This window comes from Microcaecilia unicolor, chromosome 2 (genome assembly GCF_901765095.1).
Source record: "Microcaecilia unicolor chromosome 2, aMicUni1.1, whole genome shotgun sequence".
Lineage (NCBI taxonomy): Eukaryota > Metazoa > Chordata > Amphibia > Gymnophiona > Siphonopidae > Microcaecilia > Microcaecilia unicolor.
In genome coordinates this window covers 198,581,600-198,596,171 of record NC_044032.1, presented here as the reverse complement: position 1 = coordinate 198,596,171, position 14,572 = coordinate 198,581,600, and positions in this window count along the sequence as shown.

Below are 14,572 nucleotides of genomic sequence, written 5' to 3'. Positions count from 1 at the left end.
GCTATTGCATACTGGTTGGAAGAAGCAAAATCATGAAAAACTAGTACAACCGCAATCCTGATACTTCTATCAGAAACATGTTATATTTGATTTCCATGATTTTGCTTTTTTCCCAACCAGTATGCAATGCTACACTGGTACACCTTTTGACCTGATCAGGTGCGCCACAAGAAAAAAATCACTTCTAGGAGTTGGGAAGTAAAACCAGTGCCAGGCAGATTTCTATCATCTGTGACCAGAAAATAGCCAGAATCAAATATATAAATGGCGAGTGACCGTACTCACCCGCAAATGTGCAGTAGAGACTTCCCTCTCTGTCCCGCCCCCACGTCAATACGTGATGAAGGGGGTGGGACAGAGAGGGAAACTGTGCAAAGGGGAGGGAGGGAACCGCCAACATCGCTACCGCTTCCCCCCGAGGTCCCCGCTACCGCTCCCCCACCCGGAGTCGCCGCCGCCGCCCCCCCTCCACCCGGCCCGAGCACTCTCTTCGGCATTGAACTTACATCGTCGACACGCAGCAGGCAGATCAGCTGAGCTCCCGTCGGCCTTCCTTCCCTGCCAGTGTCCCGCCCTCGCCGACGTTATGTCACACGAGGGCGGGACACAGGCAGAGAAGGAAGGCCAACGGGAGCTCTGCTGATCTGCGTGCTATGTTTCGGCGACGTAAGTTCAATAGCGAAGAGAGGGCCCGGGCCGGGTGGAGGGGTGGTGGCGGCGACTCTGGGGGGGCCCTGCAGTGGCGAGGGGAGGGGGCCTTGGAAAAACCCCATACTAGCCCGTTTTAACGGGCTCAACAGCTAGTAGATCAAGAACAAGTATGCATATCACATTCATATCATATACTATGAGTATCTCAGAGGGGGAGAGAAAGACACCTTAAAATTGATAGCAAGTAAAATGTTTGTCAGTTGGCAAATTTGCTGGATTGTTGTTTTAATCAAGTATTGACAATGAATGTGACTATGCAGCAACCAAAATTATAACTGACTATTTGTGGTTGGTATTGTGAAGCCACTGTTTGATCATAAAGATGTGTAACCTGCACAGAGTGGCAGGTGCAGCTCTGGCCACCTTGTTAAGTAGACTGGATGGACCATGTGGGTCTTTATCTGCTGTCATTTACTATGGTAAAATATGTTCTGCAAAGCAAGCTACCTCAGGCCTTGATGTTATGTAGTTCTTAAACTTAGGATAACAAATACTTCCTTTGTTTCCATATAGTCCACCCATATTGGAAAAAAAATCTATCAAAATAGTCTATTCCACTCTTGGAACTTTGGCCAAAAGCCAATGTTATGGTCCACATACCACAATCCTTGCTGGAACACTGTACATGTCTCTCCACTCATTGGTTATCATCTGATAATGTGCAACTATATTCAAATGGGACAACATCAGTTTATGTCGAAGCACACTGGAGGAGACTCTTAATTTCAAAAGTAGATAAAAGGAAAAAGAAAGACTAGGGTCTCAGGAGGCGAGATGAACAAATGGTGGGAACTGCAAGGGGAAGTGACAAGCTTATGGGTGGTGGGGTTTGTCTTTCTTTACAGTAACAGTTCTGGAAGCTCTACCTGATACCTTAGTGCCCAAAAGTGTTTAGACATGAGTCCTAAGTGGCAGATTAGACCCTCAGGGAGAGAGGAACAGAAATAAAACACTGCTACTAGCAGAATCATCATCATTATCACTTATTTCTAATCTACCACTACCATTCTACATAAATAAGGCTCAAGGAAGCCTAAAGAGCTATTTTTCAAAGCATTTAGACTTACAAAATTACGTGGTAACCTATGGAACTTTGTAAGTCTAAGTGCTTTGAAAATACATCTCCATGACAAATAAATACATACATACATAAACCTAACTTCATACTAATACAATTAAAAACTTAAGAATATCATAGAAAAGAAATTGTATTACAAACATAGCAAAATATAAGGTTAAAAGCTAAGGGGCCCTTTTACAATGCTGCAGTAATGTGGAAATTGGCCATTTTACCCCAGATGTAAAAATGACCTTAAAGCGCAGGAATGACCCATATAAGGGTGTGCTAAGGCCACTCTATACCACTGTTTGTCAGAAGGGCCCCTAAATCAAGATTAAACCCATATTAGATAATATTGTCAGATACATTTAAATAATGGGGATGAGCATAATTCATAAGATACAAGGTAAATGCAAATAGTCATTAAAGATCCCATATATATATATGTAAAGGTCTGACAGACTTCTTCAAGGTCTTCAGTTAACAGAAGTATATTAAAGCCATAGTTTATATCATAGCTCACTGACTAACTGTAGACAGGGAATGCAAACCTATGGGCAGGGATAATCTTCTGCACTACACAAACCACCATCTCTGTGCCATCAAGACAGCATTCCACTGGGCCAGTTTTTCAGGCTTCAGCACTTATGGCCTGATTGACAAAGAAGATTTTAAACATCATACATGACATGAGGATTTTTTAAATCATGGATATCCACAGAAAATAGACAAGCATACAAATGGACATTCCTTTTATTAATCATAATTTATGAAGTGTGTTTTTCTATAGCAATACTATGTATTAAGGAGGGTCCATCCATATGTCTATGCGATTGTCTGTCCATCCTTATGCATATGTTTCTTTTCAGATGTGAAAATAAACCCATGTGTCCAACTGTGATGAAAAGCAATAGGAAGCAATGGGGAGGCAGGAGGAAAGTTTTAAATTTGTTATAAAGTCAAATTCAGAAGTCCTTTCTTTCAATATGATTACTTCTATAATTAAAGAAGTCGCAATTGGAATGTTATTTCAATATGTAGGCCCTCTTGGGTAAGTAATTACTAGCTTATTGAGATTGCTGTTATTGAAATTTTTTTTTTAATCTAGGTTTGGTTGTAAATCAGTTGTAATTTTAAAATAGAGCTGAGGTTGGCATCAGTCAACTTAGATCTCAGTTTATTTTGATTGATTCATCACTGAGAAAGTTGGCTCACATATGTAAGTTTCTCCTCATACTGACAATAACCTCAAAGCCAAGTCTTTAATTTTCCCATATTAATCAGGACATAGACTCCTGAAAAATGATAAAATGTCATTCATTTCCCTTAATGTTCACACCCAGTTCAGCAGAACACTGAAGATCAGTAACTTCTAACTGGTAAACATCGGGAATATCATCCACAATATGCATGAAAAGGGATCTCATATGTAGATAATTAAGGGGCCCTTTTTAGAAACCTGTGGTAAAAAGTGGCCTGCTGTAGTGTGTGTGAAATTGCCACGTGCTGAGGCCACTGGTTACTACAGCTGGAATTTCCATTATTTTACATGGAAGTTGTAAATAGTTGTGCGCTAATAAAAAATAGTGGCATACGGCCATTTACTGCCTGAGCCCTTACCGCCACCTATTTAGAAGGTGGTAAGGGCTCGAGTGATAACCTGGCGGCAATCGGACAGCATGCAGCGATGGCTGATTACCGCCAGGCATGCCTACACCGTGCCCCCATGCTAGAAAATAGAAAAATATTTTCTGGCACGGGCAACGGCAAACATAAAACTACTGTAGGGCACCTGGGCACTCCCCACGGTAGTGCTGTTTTGCTGTAGCCAAACCATTACTTTCTTAAAGGGCCCCTAAATCTTAACTTTCTTTGTAGTTTTACAAATAAGTATGAAATTCCTGAATTAATACTTCACATGGGCCATGGTATCAAGAAAAGTTACACTAATATTCACTTTTGGAAAATAAGCATGTCTGTAAATAAACCAGATTTCCTGCTTTGAGATGAGATTCCAAGAGGTGTAGTTTTAACTTAAATGCTTGCAATTCTTATACAAATGAAAAGTGAAACGATCATTACCTTGAGATGCAGATTCAACATATTTAAGTGATCTTTGATATCTAAAAGGAAGGCCAAGTCTGCCAACTATGTCTTATCTTCATATTATTGAAAATTATTGAAATCAGTATTGTTTAAGAAGGCTTATTCTCCAGGTTTAACTTAACTTGAATTAACTCTCACTATAAATTAAGATCCAAGGGCATTAATTACTTTTTATTATCTCTTTCCTTATTGCTGTTCAATTGTTATTTTATATCTTTTTGTCAATTTGTATAATTATTCTTATTGCACTGTAGCTTTACTATAGATTTATGTAAGCCACTTTGAGCCTGCAATCAGTGGGAAAATGTGGGATTTAAATGTAATAATAAATAAATATACAGCTGTATCTTTGCCTTCTCCTGCAAGAAAGTTGCAACTTTCTGCAGTTGAACAAATCATTTAAAAATCTTTCCTCTGCTTCACCACTGAACATCTGTGTGATAAGAAATGTCAGGATAATCAGCTTGACTTTCTTCTAAAAAAGATCTAAACTGCAGATGGTTAAGACCTCTGGATCGAATGGAGCTAACAGCAGTGGAAATATATTTCATTACATTGTCAAATTTCAGAACACAACTACAAAGTGCTTTCTGATGAATAATATAGTGGAACATATCGACAGCTTCACCTCGCAGACCAACTTGGTTTAAATGCATTTTCACATGAGAAGAAAAACCTGTTCCTTTTCCTACCGTTGCTGGAGCTTCATTGTAATTCTGCACATCTTTGACCACTGCATGTTGAATCCATCAAGAACTGACACCATTTTATTGAAAATATCCAGACCTCCTGTACTTCCATGCAACGATGCTAGCCCAGCTAATTCCTGGGCTACCTAAAAAATATCATTCACAGCATGCACAAAAACTAAGAGCTGTGCAGTGTCAGTAATATTTGTGCTCTTATCCAAGGCAATAGAAAAATATTTGCAGGTAACCAAGGCCGGATTAAGGCCAACTGATGCCCTAAGCACAGAGCAATAATGGTGCCTCTTGGCCTTTCCATTGCTTAACCGACAAGACATTAAGACTTAAGTGCTGAGAAATATTGTAACCTACTCTGTTTCAGGTGAAGTTAGACCCTGTGGGAAAGAGTGTTTGGAGTCGTGGCCAACTCAGGAGCCCAGCTCTGACTCTGAGCAGATCAGTACAAATCATTAGCCACGTCTACAGAATCCTGAATTAGGTGGAGGAAATAAAGCTAAATCTCAGGATTTTTCGTGGAAGGACCAGTCACACACAAGAATAATAACAATTTTATTTAGAAATTCAGATGTGATTGTTTACAACATTTTAAAATTCTGAACGGCAGTAATTTTCCCAGACTTTGTAGCAATTTCTAAGTATTTCAGATGAATTATTCTAACTATTGAGCAAATTTATGTTTACCTTTCAGATTAACAGCATCAACCAGCAACTATCACCAAGGAAACAAAATCAGATAAGCACTTGTATTTTATTTTCTTTCCACCTTTCCTTCTTTCCACCTCTTTCTTTCCATCTCTCTTTCTTTCCTTCTTTCCATCTCTCTTACCAAAGAATTAATTCTTTGTGTTATTCTGCACTCCAGATTCTGGAGGACTTCAGGATACCCATGTAAGTATTTAACCCCCGTAAACCTGCTCCTCTTTCATTCCCCTTTTCTATTCCCAACTAAGAGTTTCTATATTCACTTAGCTCTGCAGCAGCAGCTTCTGCTTTCTTGGCTGGACTTTGGTCTTGCTTGAATGGTGGGGCCATGCAGCAACTCCACTGAGTTCAGTGGTGCAGTGTCCGCTCTGTTGTTCCGAACCTCCAGGAAGCTGCTACCTCCCTAACATTAAAATTTAAAAGGCAATACTCCGACTACTTCAAGTCTCAAGATTAACTATTTGAGCTGAGACTTACATTATTAGACTGTGGGACTCATTTTCAAAACAGAAAAATATTTAAAAAGTAGCATATACCAGCAGATGGACGTTTTTCTTGACAAAAAGTCCAAATCAGTATTTTCAAAACCCGTTTTCCAGATGTTTTTCTATGCTGTTCTTCTGCAGTGCCCAAATCTCAAGGGGGAATGTTGGGGGCATTTTAAGGGTAGGATTTGGGTATTCCTAAGACTTGGAGGTTTTTCCAGCTATAATGGAACAAAACGAAAATGTCCAGTACTGACTAAACCACAAAGATTGCCTTAAATGACCAGATAACTACTGGAGGAATAAAAGAATGACCCCCCCCCCCTTACTACCCCAATAGTCACTGAACCCATCTCCCAAAAATGTGAAACAAACTGTACATACCAGCCTTATTGACAGTCTCAGATATTATAGCCAGTCCTATTAGAGCAGTAAGCAGGTCCTTGGAGTTGTCTAATGGTCAGTGCAATCTATTGTGGAAAATGGGACCCAGGCCAATAATCCACTGTTACACTTGTGGTGGAAAGTATGGTCCCTCCAAAACGCACCAAAATCCTACTGTACCCATTTATAGGTGACATCTGCAGCCATAAGGGTGATTCTAGTGGTGTACAGTTGGGTACAGTAGGATTTTGGTGGGTTTTGGAGGGCTCACTATGCAATATAGGGTGGCAATGGTGAGATGTGTATCTGGTAGCTTTTATGTGACATCCACTGCAGTACCCCCTAGGGTGCCCCAGTGCTCTGCTGGGATGTCTGTGTAGCCAGTCTACTAAGAATGCTGGCTCTCCTACATCCCAATGGCTTGATTTTGTGCGTTTTTCACTTGGACTTTTTTTTTTTGAAAATGAACCGTAAAGATAAACGCACAGAGCACAAAAACATCTAGCAAGTGGCAATGAAGCTACAAAGTAGTCAATTTAAAACAAAATGGAGAAAATATTTCATTACTCAGTGTGTAATTAAACTCTGGAATTCATTGCCAGAAAAGCAGTTAGCTTAGCAGGGTTTAAAAAAGGCTTGGATAACTTACTATAAGTCCATAAGCCATTATTAAGATGGACTTGGGGAAAATCCACTTCTTATTTCTAGGATAAGCAGCATAAAATGTATTGTACAGTTTTGTGATCTTGCCAGGTATTTGTAACCTGAACTGGCCACTGTTGGAAACAGAATGCTGGGCTTGATGGACCTTCAGTCTGTTCCAGTTTGGCAATGCTTATGTTCTTATGTTATGTTCTTGTGTTCTGAAAAAAAGATACTAAACATAAAAAATACCTCTCAATATGTTCCTTTTATGCAATCATAGAAGACTGATAACAGAGAGAAATGCATAATAATTAATGAAATTAGTTGAGTCCTCAATGTAAAATTTCAAACTGAGATAAGAGACATGGTATAGGAAGCAAGGTTCTGATGTGGATTAGGAATTGGTTATTGGATAAAAAACAGAGGGTAGGAATAAATGGTCATTTATTTCAATGGAGGAGGGTGAACAGTGTGTCATGTCCCCTACCTCAACGCAACGAAATTTAATATGGACAAATGCAAAGTGTTGCACATTGGAAAGACTAATCCAAATCTTAGTTACCTGATGTTAGGGTCCACCTTGGAAGTCAGCACCCAAGAGAAAGATCTAGATGTCATTGTAGATAATACGCTGAAAGCTTCTGCCCAGTGTGTGGCGGTGGAAAAAAACAAACAGGATATTAGAAATTATTAGGAAAGGGGTGGTAAATACAGTGCATATTCACGGAGCAAAATTTAAAGGAGACGCTTGTTCTCTCTACACTTCCAGATCATGATTTCACAGCAATAGAAAATGGAAAGGCTCACCCTTAAAGGGGAGCCGATTACAACCGGGCTGAAGGCTCAGGAAGAATCTGGGGTGGGGAGGAGAGGGAGGGATGAGTGGGAGGGGATAGGGAGATTAAGAGATTGAAGGGTGATGGGAAAAGGGGCGGGTAGGGAGGAGGGGTGAAGAAGGGCTGTGAAGGGAAACACAGCGCCATTTGGATTGCAGCAAGCAGAGGGAGCAGTGTTGAAATTCGGAGGGAGATGTTTATCAAGGATGTTTACCAATGATTGTTTATGTGAAGGTTTACAATAAATACATTTTGCGGACCTGGCTGCGGCCTAAATAAATCCACATTTGTTAAAGAAATTGGCTTCTGGTGTGGTGTTTGGATAGAAGGGGGTGACTGAGTGAATGCCGAATGCCCGTGTTGTTCACTATGGACATCAGAACTGTGGCCGATATAGTATATGTGCATATGTCATCAAAACATCATTTTTCATTCATCTAAAGACCAGTGGCGTAGCCAGACTGCCAATTTTGGGTGGGCCTGAACCCAAAGTGGGTGGGCACTAAATTTTATCTGTACCCCCCCCCCCCCCCAGCAAAATTTAGTCACACTCAGATGCATTTGTCACACAGGGTAAAGTGCTGCTTTTCAGTGCATCCGATTTCAGACAATTTACTAATCCTTTTCAGTGAGCTTTCAGAGGCCAAAACCTCCTGCCTCAGGTCAGTATAATGCTGTTACGGTATCCTCTCCTGACCTAAGGAAGGAAGTATTGGTCTCTGAAACTTTATTAACACCATATTACTTTATCCTAAATTAAAAATAAAATTATTTTCTTTACCTTTGTTGTATGGCCATTTACTTTTTCTCATTGTGTTGCTCCCAGTCTCCAGATTCTGCTTTCCTTCGCTTTCGCTTAACTCTTCTGCCAGGGTTTCCTGGCCATTTGTCATTTTTCTCTCCTTTTTCTTTGCTTTCTTCAATATTTTTCTGCCTCTCTCTGTGTCCAGATTTAATTCATTCTTACTATCCATTCTTTAATTTCCTTCATCTACTTATGGCTTTTCATCTTTTTCTCACCCTTGTTCTCCCCATGCCCCTTCCTCTTATTCTCCAATCTTTCATTACTCCCCCTTTCCATGCAGCAGCTCTCCTCTTTCTCTCCCCATCCTTCAAGTGTCTCCCCTCTCTCTCCCCATCCTCCAATAGTCTCCCCTCTTTCTTTCTGCATCCTTCCATCCAGTGTCACCTCTGTCTCCCTACCCTTCCATCCAGCGTCTTCCCTCTTTCTCTCCCCATCCTTCTACCCATCTACCCCTCTCCTGATCCTTCCATCTAATGTCTCTCTCCCTCCTTCTAACCAGTGTCTATCTCTCTACCCTTTTCTGTTCAGTGTCCCTTATCTCTCCACATCCTTCCAGTCTCTCCCCTTTCTCTCTGCATCCTTCCATCCAGTGTCTCTCTCCCCACCCATCCGTTTTCCCTCTTTCTCTGCCATCCTTCCATCTTCTTCCATCTCTGTACCTCTATCTTCCTCCATGTTTAGTATCTCCTTTTCTCTGTGTCCCTATATCACTCTGTCCATCTTCTCCCCTCTCTTTGTCCCCAGTGCCAATATATTTCTACCCTCTCTGACCCTACCCCATCTAGCTTCTCTCCTTCTCACTCCCTCCTCTTTCCAGCATCTGGTTTGGTTGCTTGATTTCCTGCCTCCCTCCCTCAAGCTGTAGGTTTAATATTCCCTTTTCTTTCATCTCCTTGGTCTGGTATCTCTGTTTCCCTTCCCTCCCTCCTTGTGCTGTACCAGCAGTTCTCTCCCTTCCCTCCAGTTCTCCTCCCATGTCCAGCAGCTCTCTCCCTTCCATCCAGATCCCCTCCTCCTCTTCCTCCCACATCTAACAGCTCTCTCCCTTCCACCCAGATCCCCTCCTCCTCTTCCTTCAGCAGCTCTCTCCCTTCCATTGTCCCCTCTTTCTACTACTACTACTATTTAGCATTTCTATAGCGCTACAAGACGTACGCAGCTCTTCCTCCCATATCCAGCAGCTCTTTCCCTTCCCTCCCGTCCCTTCCTCCTCTTCCTCCCTTGTCCAGCAGCTCTCCAACCCCTTCCTCCTCTCCCTCCCATGTCCAGCAGCTCTCTCCCTTCCATTCAGTCCCCTCCTCCCCTTCCTTCAGCAGCTCTCTCCCTTCCATCGTCCCCTCCTCCTCTTCCTCCCATGTCCAGGAGCTCTCCCCCTTTCCACCAGTCCCTTCTTCCTCTTCCTAGCTTGTCCAGCAGCTCTCCAGCCCCTTCCTCCTCTCCCTCCCATGTCCAGCAGCTCTCTCCCTTCCATTCAGTCCCCTCCTCCCCTTCCTTCAGCAGCTCTCTCCCTTCCATCGTCCCCTCCTTCTCTTCCTCCCATGTCCAGCAGCTCTCTCCCTTCCCTCCAGTCCCTTACTCCTCTTCCTCCCTTGTCCAGCAGCTCTCCAACCCCTTCCTCCTCTCCCTCCCATGTCTAGCAGCTCTCTCCCTTCCCTCCCTCTTCCAGAAGCTCTCCAGCCCCTTCCTCCCACCTCCAGCAGCTCTCTTCCTTCCCAGTTCCCTCTAATCCCCTTCCTCCTACAAGTCTGACTCTGTCTCTGGCAAAAGTATCCCTTCCCCCCCAACCAACAAACCACAAATCCAGCACTTGCCCTCCAGGCCCACCCATCCAAATCCTTCATCGCTGTCGCTGCCTTTTCTCCCGCGGCATCCAGGAGGCAGCGATCAGCGTTACCTGTAGTGCCTGCCCTGAAATTATGCTTCCCTTCTCCCCAGGCTTCGCCCCGCTCGTTTCTTCGCTCGTCGGCAGCGCTACGCTGCGCTGCTATTCAAACAGGCAGCTCCGCTCCTCTCTGCCGCGTCCATCTGGCCCTACTAAACAGGAAGTGCATCAGAGGGCCGGATGGACGCGGCAGAGAGGAGCGGAGCTGCCTGTTTGAATAGCAGCGCAGCGTAGTGCTGCCGACGAGCGAAGAAACGAGCGGGGCGAAGCCTGGGGAGAAGGGAAGCATAATTTCAGGGCAGGCACTACAGGTAACGCTGATCGCTGCCTCCCGGAAGCCGCGGGAGAAAAGGCAGCGACAGTGATGAAGGATTTGGATGGGTGGGCCTGGAGGGCAAGTGGGTGGGCCTGGGCCTGTCCAGGCCCACCCGTGGCTACGCCCCTGCTAAAGACTCAGACACCACACAGACTACATCACACATCAAACTGTAATACATCTAATGTTATTTACATAATATAGAGGGGCATAATCGAACGTCGCCGGCCAAATAGATCGCCTGCAATCTATGTTGGCGGCGGCGCTACAGCTGGCCAGAACCATATTATAGAAAAAGATGGCCGGCCATCTTTTTTTTTCGATAATACGGTTAAGCCCGGACAAATGCCGTGGAGTTCACTGGGTTTGAGATGGCCGGGTTTGTTTTTCAGCGATAATGGAAACTTATGTCAGCCATCTCAAACCCCGGCCAAATTCAAGGCATTTGGCCGTGGGAGGAGCCAGCATTTTTAGTGCACTGGCCCCCCTGACATGCCAGGTCACCAACCAGCCACCCTAGGGGTCACTGTGGTGGACTTCAGAAAAGCTCCCACGTGCATAGCTCCCTTACTTTGGGAGCTGAGCCCCCCAAACCCACTACCCATAAATGTACTGCACCCACTAAAATTGTTCCAGGGGCCTGCATACAGCCTCTAGGACTTATTGCTGCTGTATAACTTTGGCACACCAGTTCACACCTGAAGACTAATCTCTCTGAAAAAGTCCTTTCTTGAAATAACCACGTTTACTCACAGTTAACTGCAGATCAGAGGTTGTGCCCCACTGGCAAAGAGTCCCCTGGTACTAAGATTAGCAGTAGGTCAGAGCTGGCACAATGGTGTACAATGCCCTCTTTCAGCACCATGCAAGGTAAGAACTACGTTCTCTAACGTGGGTAACATAGGAAAGGGAACTAAAACTGGCTTACAAAAATGGCCACTACCGCATGGACTACAACAGGAAACAAAACAGGGCACACTCTGACCCAGTTAGCAGGGGGGAAAAGCACCATGGGAGTAGAGCCCAGTACCCTACACCCACCTCAATGCATTTCTAATGTGACTCTGCAGGGCACCTAACAGAAAAGGTGTCACACTCACCCGAGAGCCACATCGCAACCAGGGAAAGGCTGTCGGAGGATACAACACATTCTGCTGTCATGGAGGTGGGTACGGCATTTGAGGCTGGCATACAGTCTGGCAAAAAAGGTTTTTAGTTTTATTTTTTTTAGTTTGGAAGGGGATTGGTGACCACTGGGGGAGTATGGGGAGGTCATCCCCCATTCCCTCCAGTGGTCATCTGGTCAGTTGGGGCACCTTTTTGAGGCTTGGTCATGGAAATAAAAGGACCAAGTAAAGCCGGTGAAATACTGCTTAACGCCGCTTTTTTTTTCTATTATCGGCGAAAGCTGGCCATCTGGTAGCCACGCCCATGCCCGCCCATGTCCCACCTTCGCTAATCTACCGACACGTTCCCTTGAACTTTCGCCAGCGAAGTGACGGGAAAGCGGCGATGCTGTCAAAAATGCCGCTTTCGATTATACCGATTTCGCCGCTTTTAAGAAATCGCCGGCCATCTCCCGATTTGTGTCGGAAGATGGCCAGCGATCACTTTTGATTATAAGCTGGATAGTGTCCCTGTCAACTTTTTATGTTAGAAAGATGAAAAGGATGGTTAAAACAAGACTAATTGAACATCGCAGCTGCATCAACAGGAATGTTATGAGTGCACCCCTGGTCAGCCATTGGTTGAGTGCCATCCATTCTATTGAGGATCTGAAATTCATAGTATTCAATGTTTTCAAATCACACTGGCATAGAAGAAATCTGAACAATTTACTTTTAAGAGAAGAATAACGGACCATATATAATCTGGATACAGTTGAATCCCCAGGCTTCAATCTTGAGATAGATTTTCAGCCTTCTTTATAGTTTGATACAACCCCCTTTTTTTATAGTTCTAAATTTTGCTTCCCTCCAGCTAACCTAAGTACGACGTCACATTTCAGTTTGCACGCTTCTTCACGTGCCCCTTTTTTTCTCCATAGGATAGTACACCATTTTCCTTTTAACATTCTTTCCTTTTATCAGGCTTTGCATGTCCTTACAAGTACAAGAAATAAAGCGTTTTTGTCATTGATGATCATCTTGTGTCCCTGGTTTTTCTCAAGCCTTTCCTAACTTCCCACTGCTGTTTGCTGACTACGCTCTATGTGGGATTTCCTTTAGTCTTTTCTTTGCTTCCTTGTTTTTTCCACTTTATAGTTCGGACACTTCAGTTTGTAAAATTGACCTTCATGCTGGACATCACCAGCAGATGGACACCAGTTTCTCATGTATTTTAGAACAGGCTGTACATCAGCAAATCCTATTCTAAAATACAAGCACCATCAAGCTGACGTCAATTTCCTGTTCCGACGAGGGCCGAGGACCGGCAGACCGACAACGCATGCCTGAAGGCTGCTGCGGCCCCGCGCTTCATTTTCTTCTTTTGTTGAGGCTGCTCACAGTGGCAGCATGTAGAAGGGATGCAGTTGAGCTGATCTCAGCAGCCGTTTGGGGTCCTGGGGAACTAAGGTACGTGGATGCTGGGGTGGAGGAAAAATATTTTGTTTGGAAGGGGAGGAGGAAGATAGTGTGTCAGGGTGTATGTTGCTTGGGGGGGGAGAGAGAGATCAAAGATGTTGGATGGGGACAGAAAAAGGAGAGACACTGGATGAAAGGAGGAGAGCAAGAGAAGATGTTGGTGGAAGGGAGAGAGAGAAAGGGGACATGCTGGATGGAAAGAAAGAGTTGGGATGCTGGATAGAAGAAGGGTACAGAGAGAAAGATAAATGGAAAGAGGGGACATGGAAAAGGGCAGGGAAGCTGTTGGGGAGAAGGAAGGGGAGCAAGGGGGAGACCTTGGTTGGTCAAATGGAGAGAGAAACAGGAGAAATGCTGGATGAAAGGAGGGAGAGAGAGGAAAAATGCTAGAAGTAGGGCGCACTACTCATGCCTATATATATATATTAGTGCCCACCCATATTAGCTCTGGGCCCAGCCAAAATGTCAGGTCTGGCTACGCCACTGGTGTAAAGTGCATAAATAAATCATGACTCCACCCATGATCTACCCAAGATCTGTCCCTAAGCATGCCTACATCTTTGTCATCCCTAGTAGTAGTCTAGTGTTACTTCTGCTAGGGGGTCAGGCTGCCATATAAGGGTGGAGGTCTGAGGGTCTGTGGAGTTGAGATATCTTCAGGGGAAGGGGGAAGCCACCTCTATTTTTTCTGCATAGCCTCTTTAAGAAATGCTCCCCAGGACTATCAGGCCACACAGCAGCCTGATGCTCCTGGTGAGCAGGAAAATATAGCTTGCCACATTTATACTACTATTATTACTACTATTTAGCATTTCTATAGCGCTACAAGGCATACACAGCGCTGCACAAACATAGAAGAAAGACAGTCCCTGCTCAAAGAGCTTACAATCTAATAGACAAAAAATAAATTAAGCAAATCAAATCAATTAATGTATACAGGAAGGAGGAGAGGAGGGTAGGTGGAGGCGAGTGGTTACAAGTGGTTACAAGTCAAAAGCAATGTTAAAGAGGTGGGCTTTCAGTGTAGATTTAAAGGTGGCCAAGAATGGGGCAAGATGTAGGGGCTCAGGAAGTTTATTCCAGGCGTAGGGTGCAGCGAGACAGAAGGCGCGAAGTCTAGAGTTGGCAGTAGTGGAGAAGGGAACAAATATGAAGGATTTATCCATGGAGCGGAGTGCACGGGAAGGGGTGTAAGGAAGGACGAGTGTGGAGAGATACTGGGGAGCAGCAGAGTGAGTACATTTATAGGTTACTAGAAGAGGTTTGAACAGGATGCGAAAACGGATAGGGAGCCAGTGAAGCGAGTTGCGTTACTCCTGTAGCATGGGAATTATTTTGTAAAGACAGA